This window comes from Orcinus orca, chromosome 10 (genome assembly GCF_937001465.1).
Source record: "Orcinus orca chromosome 10, mOrcOrc1.1, whole genome shotgun sequence".
NCBI classification, from domain to species: Eukaryota; Metazoa; Chordata; class Mammalia; order Artiodactyla; family Delphinidae; genus Orcinus; species Orcinus orca.
The window spans coordinates 96,151,346-96,163,850 of NC_064568.1; the positions used below are offsets into that span (position 1 = coordinate 96,151,346).

Genomic DNA, 12,505 nt, shown 5'->3' on the forward strand with positions numbered 1-12,505 from the left:
TAATAAGACATAGTTAAAATTAATTTTTGTCTTGGGGAAAATAATTTGGATTTTAATCTTAGAGCTAAGTTGACTACAAAAGCAAAGAGTAATTCAAACATATTCACACCGTTATGCAGTGCACAAAGCAGACACTCCACGCATCCTATGAAGGCTTCGGGGCGTGTATGTAAATAGGAATTGCCCGAGATCTGGGGTAGATCCACTAAGGAGAAGGAAATACGACACCATAAGGTCAATATTTTCAGAGGTTTTCTAACAGTATTTGATATTTGTTGAACTATCCTTCAAGGAACATTGAAGGTAATTTCTTCATCTATTTCCTGGCTCTCTGCTCCCCAGAAAAGTAAATTTTTGCCATTCATACTGGCTCAAATGCAAATATAACTGTTTCCTTTTACGTTTACTTAAAGATTAGATGCAGGGGCTTCCCTGGTGGCGCAGTGGTTGAGAGTCCGCCTGCCGATGCAGGGGACACGCTGGCCGGGAAGATGCCACATGCCGCGGAGCGGCTGGGCCCGTGAGCCTTGGCCGCTGAGACTGCGCGTCCGGAGCCTGTGCTCCGCAACAGCAGAGGCCACAACAGTGAGAGGCCCACATACCGCAAAAAAAAAAAAAAATTAGATGCAGTAACATAATTGAATGTATTCGAGAAGACTCAACTCAGGAGAACAAACCCGGTTAAAAGAATCCTTATTTGCAAATGGAGAAGACACAGGAAATTTAAGTCTCACAAAGAAGTCCTCTCTGTAACACTCAGATACTCATAACCACGACCCCCAAACCAATAACAGGATTTTTAAAAAATATTATCCGGAGAACTCAGCTACACACCCACTGGGGGAAAAAAAACAGCTGTTTATTTTTAGCTCTTTCTCAGCTCACCAAGAGAGCAATAACTGAACCTCTAAGATAAAATATGAGGGGAAGTGGTTTGGAGGGAAAAAATTTCTATATTAAGTACTTGAACAAAAATTGGTTTCCCTATCAAACCACCTTTTATGAATTCAGTTCAACATTTATTGAGCACCTGTACTCTGTGCACTTTGTGAATTAGAAAAAGATACGCCTCGGCTCTGCAAAAGTACTCACAATATTGTGAGACACACACACAATCATCTAATAGCTTAGATAAGACATGGAGAAAACAATTTTCAGATTTTCTTGAAGGTAGGTTGTACAGAAATTTTAGCAGAAATATTTCTTGAGACAGTTTTGCTCTATCATATTTAGTATAGACAATTTTATTAAAAATCATAAACTAGGGCTTCCCTGGTGGTGCAGTAGTTGAGTCCGCCTGCCGATGCAGGGGACGCGGGTTCGTGCCCCGGTCCGGGAAGATCCCACATGCCGCGGAGCAGCTGGGCCCGTGAGCCATGGCCGCTGAGCCTGCGCGTCCGGAGCCTGTGCTCCGCAGCGGGAGAGGCCGCAACAGTGAGAGGCCCACGTACCACAAACAAAAAACAAAAAAAACCCCATAAACTAGCACTTAGCGAGCTAAGGGGACAGGAGTAGGCAAGTGAGTTCTATCTTTATAGCACCAAGAAAGTTCTTTTCTAGAACAGTTCAAACTGCAAAAGTTGAAGCAGAATGACAGTAGTCAGATTTGCATGAATTAAGCTTCAAAAATTCTGACAGATTGAATCAATACCATAAACAGGGTTTTCCTGGTTCTGAGCTTGACCAATGAGGATAAACAGCTGGAAATAAACAACATTATGCGTTGGTCCTAAAATTTTTTTTTTGTCTAATTGTCAATACATGCTATGTATGGCTGTTTATAGAAAGAATCAATGATATAATGGTACATTTTAACAGAGTGTACCCATACAAGACAACTTGTCCATAAAACTCTGGCAATAATACTTTTGTGCTATTATGCTAGCCTGACATCATGATACAGCACTATCATGTTAACAGTAACTATAATAGGTCAAGTGTATCCTGAAAATGAAAAATGAGTTCTGTTACATGTCTGCAATTTATTTGGGGCCACAAAAAAGAAAAAATATCCTCTATTATCAGTTCCCTGCCAAAAAGCAACGGTAAATATTTTGATGACATTAAAAATCTAATGTTTAAGAGTCTGAAGATGATTTTGAGTTAGTCCTAATTTGGGGGGATCTGGTGGATGGAGGGGGACATTGAGTAACGAAGCCACAGGTCCTTTTGATGACAAGAATAGGCACCAATGCTGTATTTTTATACGACTGCGCAGAAATTTTAGCTCATTTGGTTAATCAGCTGCTGTTCTCCACAGATTTTTCTCCTTATAAATGTAGTTTCCAGTTAAGAGTAGAGGCCAGGATGTTGCTAAACATCCTACAATGCACAGGACAACCTCCCATAATAAAGAATTATGTGGCCCAAAATATCAATAGTGCCAAGGGTGAGAAATCCTGTTCCCTATAACTTACAACACATGACTCAGAAGAAGTCAGGACTGGATCAACAAGCTCTGCTTTCACCTCTTGCATATATTACTGCTGGATCATTGGCTCAGCACATACGTGACTGTTCATAGTGGGTGCTCCCAACATGTAACACAGACTGTGCTTCACGACCAACAGACAGCTGTTTTGCTTGTGTGATTTGTCCTGTTTTTGCTATAATATAAACAAATCATTTTGAAAAGCAAATATCTCAACTCGTTTTAAAGTTCCTAGTTTATGAGCACTGGATTCCACTTTAGGAAATCGCTGATTAACAGAGCCAAGCAATTAATTGATTCCAAATGTAAAACTAAGTCATTTATGCACAATGAATGCTAAAATCTTCCCCATCAGAATTCCTATTTAATTGAAATTCCAGATTTCTAATTAGTGAATTTCTTTACAGTCTTCATTTTAAAAAACTTACATTGTCAACTTCTTTTCTTCCTCTTCCTATTAGCTACGACATATCGAGTGCCATGTCCCAGGCACTGCGTGCATCACTACACGTGAATTTTATATTTACAACAATCCTCACAGGTAGGAACTACAGATACCATTTTTCTTATTATTCTTTAAACTCAAAAATCTGCAGATAGAAAAAGAGGGCTGCAAAGAAAACATCTGACTATAGCACTCACAAGCACGAGTTCAATGTGAATTCATTTACTACAATGCAAAGCAAGAAGGAAAAAAGCCGGGAGGATATAAAGAACACTTAGGATAATTACAGTAACGGCCACAACCTACTGAGCACTTACTGTATTCCAGGGTCAGTGCCAAGTGCTTTATTTATATTATCTCGTTTGATCCCAGCCCCAAGTGTGGATGCTGTTAAGTCACCATTTTACAGGGGCTTCCCTGGTGGCGCAGTGGTTAAGAATCCGCCTGCCGATGCAGGCGACACGGGTTCGAGCCCTCGTCCGGGAAGATCCCACATGCTGCAGAGCAACTAAGCTCGTGCGCCACAACGACTGAGCCTGCGCTCTAGAGCCCATGAGCCACAACTACTGAGCCCGCACGCCTAGAGCCCATGCTCTGCAATAAGAGAAGCCACCACAATGAGAAGCCTGCGCACCGCAAACAAGAGTGGCCTCCACTCGCCGCAACTAGAGGAAGCCTGCGCGCAGCAACGAAGACCCAACGCAGCCAAAATAAATAAATAAATTTTATTTTTTTTCAAAAAAGAGTCACCATTTTACAGATGCAGAAACTGAGGCGTACTCTGCATTAAAACCACTCAGTTAGCAAGTGGCACAGCTGGGATCTGCACCCTCTCTCACACTTGAGAGTCTACACCAGGGGTTGGCAAACTATAACCCCCGGTTTAAATTCAGCTTGCTGCCTGTCTTTGTAAATAAAATGTTCTTGGAACATAGTCACACTCTTTCATTTCTTTATTGCCTGTGGCTGCTTTTAGGCTACAACAGCAGAGCTGCCACGGATATCTTATGGTGAAAGCCTAAAACGTTTACTGCCTGGCCCTTTACAGAAGACATTTGCTGACACTGTCTAAACTCTTCAATAGTAAGTAACATCAACTCGACGCTTGTGCTCATACTATTAGACATTGAAGCCCTTTGCTTTCTACTTCCTAGGTAAGAAGCTTCCTTTCCTCTCAATGTGACCTCCTGTGTCATCTATTTTTGTAGCCATCCTGAGGGCTAATACTATTCTTTTCTTCAGGAAAGAGTTTACTTGAATCATGGTAACGTTATACACCAAGTGCAATGTATGAAATCTGATTTCCTTGGTCTGAAATCGTTAAAAAGCAAAAACAAAACACAAAATTACTGATCTTCTACTGGGAACACGTTATGAGCCAGGAATACAAAAATGAGTAAAACACCATCTTGCCTTCAAGGAGCTCACAGGTGAGTACGAGAAACAGGTGCACAGAAAGCAGAATGGCTTTCCATGAACTATGCTCAGAGGCCTGGGATTCCAGGGAAGGGGTATCTCTTCCTGGGCCAACCAAGGCCTCAAAAGGAAGACTTTTGAAAAGGAAGACAATTCTTTTTAAGAAAAAGGTCTCCATTATAATAAATAACAGAATTCGGTCTGACTTGTTTAATAAGCAGAACTATTATTCAGACATGGAACGACAGAGCTAAAAGGGATTTACAAGCTCAGCCCCTTCATTCTGTAGTTGGGAAAACCAAGAAGTACGTAAGTGGACCCAGTGATGATAGGAGATAACATTGCCAAAATGCCTAGCAGCTGGGCATTAATAACGTGCTCCAGGAGCTGCAAAGCTGAGAACGTAAAGGGCAAGACTCTGGAGCCAGATTTGGGGCGAGCTGTTAAACCCTTCTGAGCCTCGGCTTCCTCACGTGCCAAATGGAGACTGCATGCAGAGGTCATCGTGAGGAGTAAGTGCGTTCACATACGGAAAGTACAACGAGCAGTGCCCAACTCACAAAGTAGAACAAGTGTACACTACTATGAAAAGTAAAAATGGGGCACAGAAATGAACTAAAACCAAAATCTTTAAGTGAGCCCATATTCTACCCTGTTCCTGAGATCCCAGCCTGCCTTTCTGTTATACCTGTACCCTTCCCACTGGGGAGAAGGGGATGGGAGAGGATCACCGTTCTTCTTCCCTTCTTCATCTCTTCAGCCTTTAGTTCCTATTGTCAAGAAACATCTCTGACACCCCTTTCTGCTCCAATCCTATTGCCACTACCGTTGGCTAGATCACAGCTCTACGGCTTGATCCTTCTCGGCACCACCCTGCCTCAGCCCACCCGCAACCAATTCCTGGTGCCTGCTGCAGAGCTGATGCCACGAGCTGAACCAAAATACGCTTTGCACGTTATCACTCCTCTGCTGAAGAACCTACCATCACTTGGTGTAGCACATCGCTTTAAGTCCAGGCACTTCTGCCTATAATTTAATATCTTTTAACTTTACCTTGTATTAAAAAGAGACCTGATTTCAAATCCTAACCCCAGCACTTATTACCGGCGAGACCAACGTGTTGCTTAATCCCTCGCAGGCTCAGTTTTCTTTTCTGCCAAGCTGAAATAAATAGTACCTATCTCATGGGGCTCTTGGGAAGATTAAGCCCATATTTCCCATCACTGACACAGGGCTTGGCATTGGGCACGTGACTAAGACAGTATTGTTGTTATTATCTAACAATGATACACTTACGCTTCCTCCCCCCTCCTGGCTCCTGTTCTTGTGAACCCTTCCACTTAGGATCTCTTCCTTCCTGACTTCCGCCAATCCACATCAGCCCCTTCACACAAACCCCCCTCCTGGGATTTAGTCCACACTGATCTCTCGCTTTGGTGAACCCACTCATGGTTGGCACTGCCCACTCTGGCCGGTAATCAGTGATTCTTAACCCAGGAGCAACTTTGCCCCCAGGGGACATCTGGCACTGTCTGGAGACATTTTTGGTTGTCACAAGTGGGAGATGGGTGTATGAAGCATGTTTTAAAATATTTTCTGTACTTGATGAGGCGCTGACATCCTGGAGCCTGGAGAGGTTGCCCCTCCCAGAACTAGCTAATTCCTAGAGATAGTAAACAACTTGCCTGCCAGGGCACCTTTCCTTTGCAAACCAAGCAATCCAAAGCTTATCCCCCCAACCATCTCCTGGATCTAACTCTCACACAGCAAGTGAGTATTTCCTCTGCCCTCAATCACCCCAGGGCCAGGTACTGAACAACTAGAGACCACCTTTACAACCCCGAGCCAGTCAAAATTATTCAAACTAACCAATCCGAAACTTGCTCAAACCTGCCTACCTTGATTCACCCATTCCTTCTCTGCAAAAAACACAATAAAACTCTGGGCTATGTTCTCTCCTGAGTCCTTCTGCCTCCTGACCAACCCTGGTACTTCCCCAGGGGGTGCTGCATGGATGGGGTGCCCCTTCCCCTTAGGAGTTGTAATAAACGTTTCTTTCAAAGGCAGTTATCTCCCTGTCTGTCCCCTTACCATACCTGATTAGAACAAACCCCAGGTACATTTTACGATAGTAGGTGCCACTGGAACTTAGTGGATAGAGGCCAGGGATGCTGCTAAACGTTCTACAATCCACAGAATACCGCTTCCCACCCCAAACAAAGAATTATCTAGTCCAAAATGTCAACAGTCATGAGACTAAGAAACACTGACCTAAAACATTCCACACTGAGATCACAGGTCTCTAGAAACCCCAGACCTGCCATATGGTTCTATCACGTAGCCTAACTAGGGAAACAGAGAAAGTACCTAGTTCCTGGATTGACTGAAACAAAGGTACAATAATTTGCATTCATAACTCTTTTAACCAAAAATCACTAAACATGTTCAGCAAAAGTGAAAGTATTTCTTCCCAAGTACTATGAAGTTTCATGCCAAGAGCTTCTGGTCAGAAAGAAGAATTCATGAACAAACCTCATCGTTCTGTGTGATTCTGTATCTTTCACAAGTGGGAAGGAGTCAATCAATGGAGTATTTTCTATGGGAGGATTCTGAAGTCACACATTAATTTTTTCTAGGGCGTTCATCACCTGTGAGGCTCCCCACTCCTCGAAAAAAAACCACTGTGTATGATAAAATACACTTGGGTAAAGAGGTATAAACACTCTGTTCCTGACGTTTCACTAGGCACATGGGCATACCGAGGGCTCAGAAATTAAAAGAATCTACTTAACTTTGGTTTTTAGCTCAGTTTTCCAAGTTAGTTTGATCTTGACATTTTCCACATACCATCTATTACCATCCCATGGAGCACGTGTTCTACGGAACACATTTTGGAAAACATCTCATTAAAGTTGACAACAATTCCCAATGCTGAACTTCAGAACTTGAGTTTTAAAATTTCTCACTCTGTAATCAGAGCTGCTTTGGGAAGCTCAGTAGCAGAGAAGCGTGACACAGCCTCCTTAACCGTAAGACGTCTTTGGCAGGAAGATCAGTGCTTCCGCAGGTCTCTGTTGGAATGGCACAGACCCTGGAATTCGGGCAGAGGCCATATTTCCAAATGGCACGGGAGAACTTGTCTTTTTTGCCTTGCTACCTTGGACTGGTTCTAAGAGTACAGACCTCAATATAGGTAGATGCCAGGCAGAAAATTATTATTTTCCCACAAGCAATATGGCTAATTTAAACTTCTGTGTGTCGGGGGAACCCATCAAAATAGGATCCTGCATATCCATAAGGAAGTAAAAGGAGTAAATTAAAAGCAAAGGTGAAGGTCCAAAGGTACCCCGATTTTCCCACCCGCTTCCTAACTAGTCCATAATCCACTCTAACATCTTTTACGCCTAAGTCACGGACGTATTTGTACACTTAAAAAAATGCTGTGATATCTATGGATTTAGTCAGACGGCAGAGGACTGAATTCTGAAGAGGATCTGTTTCCTTAGGGGCCTCAGCCCACCCGCTCTGGCTTGACTGGGCAGCTGCCGTCTTTTGGGCAGGGGGACCGGCCATGGGCGAAGGTACTTGGGTTTCTGGAATAGGCTTCAGGAGACCGCTCTTCAGAGCTCACAGCTCTGTGACCTGCAAGTCTGAAAAGGGCTCGGCTGGGCATGGGGGGAGGCCACACGCAGGCAGAAGCAGATGGCAGAGTCATCTGTTCATCCAGCTCAGGGGGTCCCTCTGCTCTTTGACCTTGAGAGAAAGGGACTATTGTTTTCCCAGTCCCGCAAGCCAGGAAGCCTTTTCGGTCCTCCATCCTTCCACCAACCATCACCACGAACAGAGAGGAGAATACAAGGAGAAAAGGGAAACCCAGTTCCTTCATCCTTTTAGAATGTGGAAGCTAGCACCATGGATTTAAAAGCACAAAACCCCCTGTGTTTTCTATTTTTGAAAACTTTCCAGAAGCCTCCTGAATCTTCTCAACACCCTCTGGAAAAACAAGCACGATCCTCCTCTCCTTCACCCCTTTTCGCAAGAAGGAAAACAAAGGCCAAGACTGAAATTTGTCTGAGGCCAGTTTGTACCAAGGTTACTGGCACCAAGACTTAGGGGCCGGATTCCCAGAGGATGCTTTGTTTCCCTAACCCTCCCCTGGAGGCTGCTAATTCCTTCTCTCTGGTAAACATTGCCAGGAATTGCACTCTTAGGATTGTGCAATAAAAATAAGCCATGTTGGGGCTTCCCTGGTGGCGCAGTGGTTGAGAGTCCGCCTGCCGATGCAGGGGACGTGGGTTCGTGCCCCGGTCCGGGAAGATCCCACACGCTGCGGAGCAACTAAGCCCATGCGCCACGGCCACTGAGCCTGCGCTCCGCAATGGGAGAGGCCACAACAGTGAGAGGCCCGCGTACCGCCAAAAAAAACCACCAAAAACAAACAAAAAATAAGCTATGTTTGCTTTCTAAAAGCATGGTGGAAATCCTCCCAGTTAAATCTTACTATAATTTAGGCTATGATATTTTCAAAGTAAATTCGTGTTATTTCATTCATGGCGAATTATGTACTTTGAGCTAGTAACACACACTGACCCATCTACTTATGGTTTAAACGCTAAGTGTCATTCCTGTTTGGTCCTCAACACTTGCTTATAAATCCACTGGTGAATTCAACAACGTTCCATCAACAATGTTAAGGAGGAAGCAAAAAGGACTGAACACCTGATCAAATTGTATGTTGAGCAGCTGCCTTTTTTAAAGAGGTGATTATTAATGTTGGCACGAGATTAAACATTCCTCGTGAAATAATTTGAAGCTAAAGATGTTATATTACTACCCGTTTATATGTGATGTCATGCAAATCTGCAGCCAATATATACACTTTCCCCCAAATTAGCTCTATTCTAGGGTGTACCATCTACATACACATGAAAAACCTACACCTTATTTGGTTATACCTGATTTAGGTCACAAGCTGCTCTATGAGATGTTCATCATCTTCACAGGATAAAAATTGGGGATATAATGTCCCCAGTTATGAGCTGATGTTTACCTTGTAGAAATGTAATTAATCATTCTACACTGTATCTCATCTAAATGGAGTAGAGCAAAGAACAACTTTAAAACTGTGGTTCTGGAAAGCTCTAGGACTCTATGGCACTCTGTGAGGGCAGGCCCTCCCCCGGCCTAAACCAGCAATCCCCCTTTTATCTGGTTTATATATGGGGATCTTCCAAGATACTCATAAGTTTCCTCTTCCAAAGAGTAACTCTTGTCTTTGGTTATGTCTCGTCTTTACTTTTATTTCTTGAACACAGATGCTCCTTTTTCTATGTATTCCCTCTTCAGCCTTCTAGAAAAACTTGAAAAATTAACCTAGGCACACAGCCGAACGACTACTACACGCACCAGTATTCCAAGCTACTTCTATTGTCTTACCACAAGAAATCTGCATTTACGTTCCTGATGCCACCTCAAAGACCGGGGCCAGGATGGGAGGGGTCCAATAGCGCATCATTTCTACTTCCACTGCAAAGGGCTCCTTCAGCTGCATATATTAAAATCTGTTCCTTTGTCTTCAGTTTTACTTTGGGTGGTGGCGTTCTGACCACAGCCTGCTTAATAGTGCACGAAAAATTCATATCATGGCTAGTTGGAAACTGCAGCATACTATTCATTCTGGCTACGAAAACATTAGGGCTTTGGGCAAGCAAAAAGGTTCACTGCGTGTTCATTTGGGGGATGATAAGCTCCTGTCGGTGGCTTGTTTGGCTTTTTTAGTGAGCTGGGGAAGGGACCCATCAATCAGTGAGTTACTGAGATTTGGAGGGGCGATTCTTTTTTTTTTTTTAATTTTATTTATTTTGGGCTGCCGTGGGTCTTCGTTACTGCGCACAGGCTTCCTCTAGTCGTGGCGAGCAGGGGCTTCTCGTTGCGGTGATCGTGGCACACGGGCTTAGTTGCTCTGCGACATGTGGGATCCTCGTGGACCAGGGCTCGAACCCGTATCCCCTGCACTGGCAGGCAGATTCTTTTTTTTTTTTTTTTTTTTTGCGGTACGCGGGCCTCTCACTGTTGTGGCCTCTCTCGTTGCGGAGCACAGGCTCCAGACGCGCAGGCTCAGTGGCCATGGCTCACAGGCCCAGCCGCTCCGCGGCATGTGGGATCTTCCCAGTCCGCGGCACGAACCCGTGTCCCCTGCATCGGCAGGCGGACTCCCAACCACTGCGCCACCAGGGAAGCCCTGGCAGGCAGATTCTTAACCATTGCGCCACCAGGGAAGTCCCTGGAAGCGGCGTTTATTGAATATGCAGCAAATCCATCACGGTGCCCGTAGCCAAGATCTGCTTCCGGACACACTTCCATCATGTGGAGCAGCCCAGTTCATCAGACAAGTACGTTTCCAAACATATAAACATTATCTACAGTATCTGCTGCACGCGTTAGACAAACATTTGCCCGTAAACAGACTCTAAGTCTCTCAAGAAATAGGCAGTTCTGGTATGTGCCAGTCCGTCAGTGATGGATGGTCGCTAACTGTGTGGCAGATTGCATTCCTCACTTAGTGCCAGGAAATCGCGGCGCCAACTCTTCCTGAGAACACCTTCAGCATCTGGAGGCTTCACTACAGTGCAGCTCCCGATAATTCCAACCCACCAGGCACCGAGCCTGGTGGGCGGTTCTTCCTTTTCTAAAGTTGATTTCCTATTACTGGAAGAATCAAATCAGGCTTTGCTTTTCCTTTTTCTTGCTTGCTTCTCTGTCTTTCCACTCATAACCCTGGAGCAGTACTACTCTTTAAGATGGTTGCCTCAAAAGCAGCTAATGCTTCATTGAAGACTGCTGCTCGACTTAAAATAAGAACTGAGGTAAGGGGGCAAGGGAAGCAGAAGGTGACAGTCCTAAAAATGAAAATTAGAGGGCTTCCCTGGTGGCGCAGTGGTTGGGAGTCCGCCTGCTGATGCAGGGGACACGGGTTCGTGCCCCGGTCCGGGAAGATCCCACATGCCGCGGAGCGGCTGGGCCCGTGAGCCATGGCCGCTGGGCCTGCGCGTCCGGAGCCTGTGCTCCGCAACAGGAGAGGCCACAGCAGTGAGAGGCCCGCGTACCGCAAAAAAAAAAAAAGAAAGAAAGAAAATTAAAGAACAGGAACTTTGTTCCCCTCCCAAGAGTCACTGCTGGGGTTACAGCTTGTTTAGAAGCTAATAATTTGATTTTATAATTACTTTTGTGGGTTGCAAAATAATTACTATGGAGGCAAATCTCCATCTGCCCAAATAGCAGAGGCGATTGTTCTAAAGTTCACACCGAAACAAAAGCAGAGTCAGGATGGTTAGCTCTTAGGTGGGGATTAGAAATCCATCCCCTTTTGTCACATGTGCCAGCCTGAAACCCACATAAAGGTCAGAGTAGGAGTGGGGAAAGGAAAGATCTCCACAAACCCCATTCGGAGGAGTTGTTTCTTTTTAGCTTGATTTGCATTTTAAATCTGTCCCTCTGCGTACACTAGGACATCATTTATAGCCTTTGAAAAGGACTAAAACTGCAGTTCTGGTGAATGACACTGAGATGTGATTGAGTCCCTTTCAATCCTAAGATTAGATGTGGTGTTAAAATGGTCGGTATCGGTATCTCCTAATTATAGGAACTGTGATGTATCAGGGGTCAGCAGAATTTTTCTGATAAAAGCCAGAAACGAAATATTTGAGGGTGTGCGGCTCTTTGCTGCAGCCCCTCAACTCTGCAGCTGTGGTGCAAAAGCCACCATAGACTGTACGCAAACGATTACGCATGGCTGTGCTCCAACAAAATTTTATTTATGGACACTGACATCTGAATTTCATGAGAGTGTCTCGTGTCATGAAATATTCTTCTTCTTTCGATTTCTGTCAGCCGTTTGTAATCGAAAAAAAAAAAAAAACATTCTCCACTACAAAAACAGAGGGAGGGCTCAGGGATCACTGCTTACCAACCCCTGATCTAGATGGGTTTTAGGCATCGCAACATCTTCAGGGAAGAGAAATATCTCACATGTGGAAGAAACTCAGGACAGAGGTGTCTTGAGAGCAGACAGAGGGTATCAGCGGCCCCTGAGGCTTCCCAATTCTAACCAAACGCACTCTCCGCCATATAATTTCCTCTTGCGCTTTTTAATGAACTGACAGTTTTCTTTTGGTGTTCCTTTTTACCTGAATTTTCGTGCAAGAATCACTTTC

At 44.4% G+C, this 12,505-nt stretch overlaps 1 protein-coding gene and 1 long non-coding RNA gene across 15 annotated transcripts in view; one reads left to right on the top strand and one right to left on the bottom strand.

Moving 5' to 3' along the window:
* The window catches only part of LOC125965553 (uncharacterized), a 943,317-nt gene that overhangs the window by 248,775 nt on the left and 682,037 nt on the right, over nucleotides 1–12,505 (top strand). The gene's annotated exons all lie outside the window — the stretch shown is intronic.
* The window catches only part of PHACTR1 (phosphatase and actin regulator 1), a 548,258-nt gene that overhangs the window by 229,837 nt on the left and 305,916 nt on the right, over nucleotides 1–12,505 (bottom strand). The gene's annotated exons all lie outside the window — the stretch shown is intronic.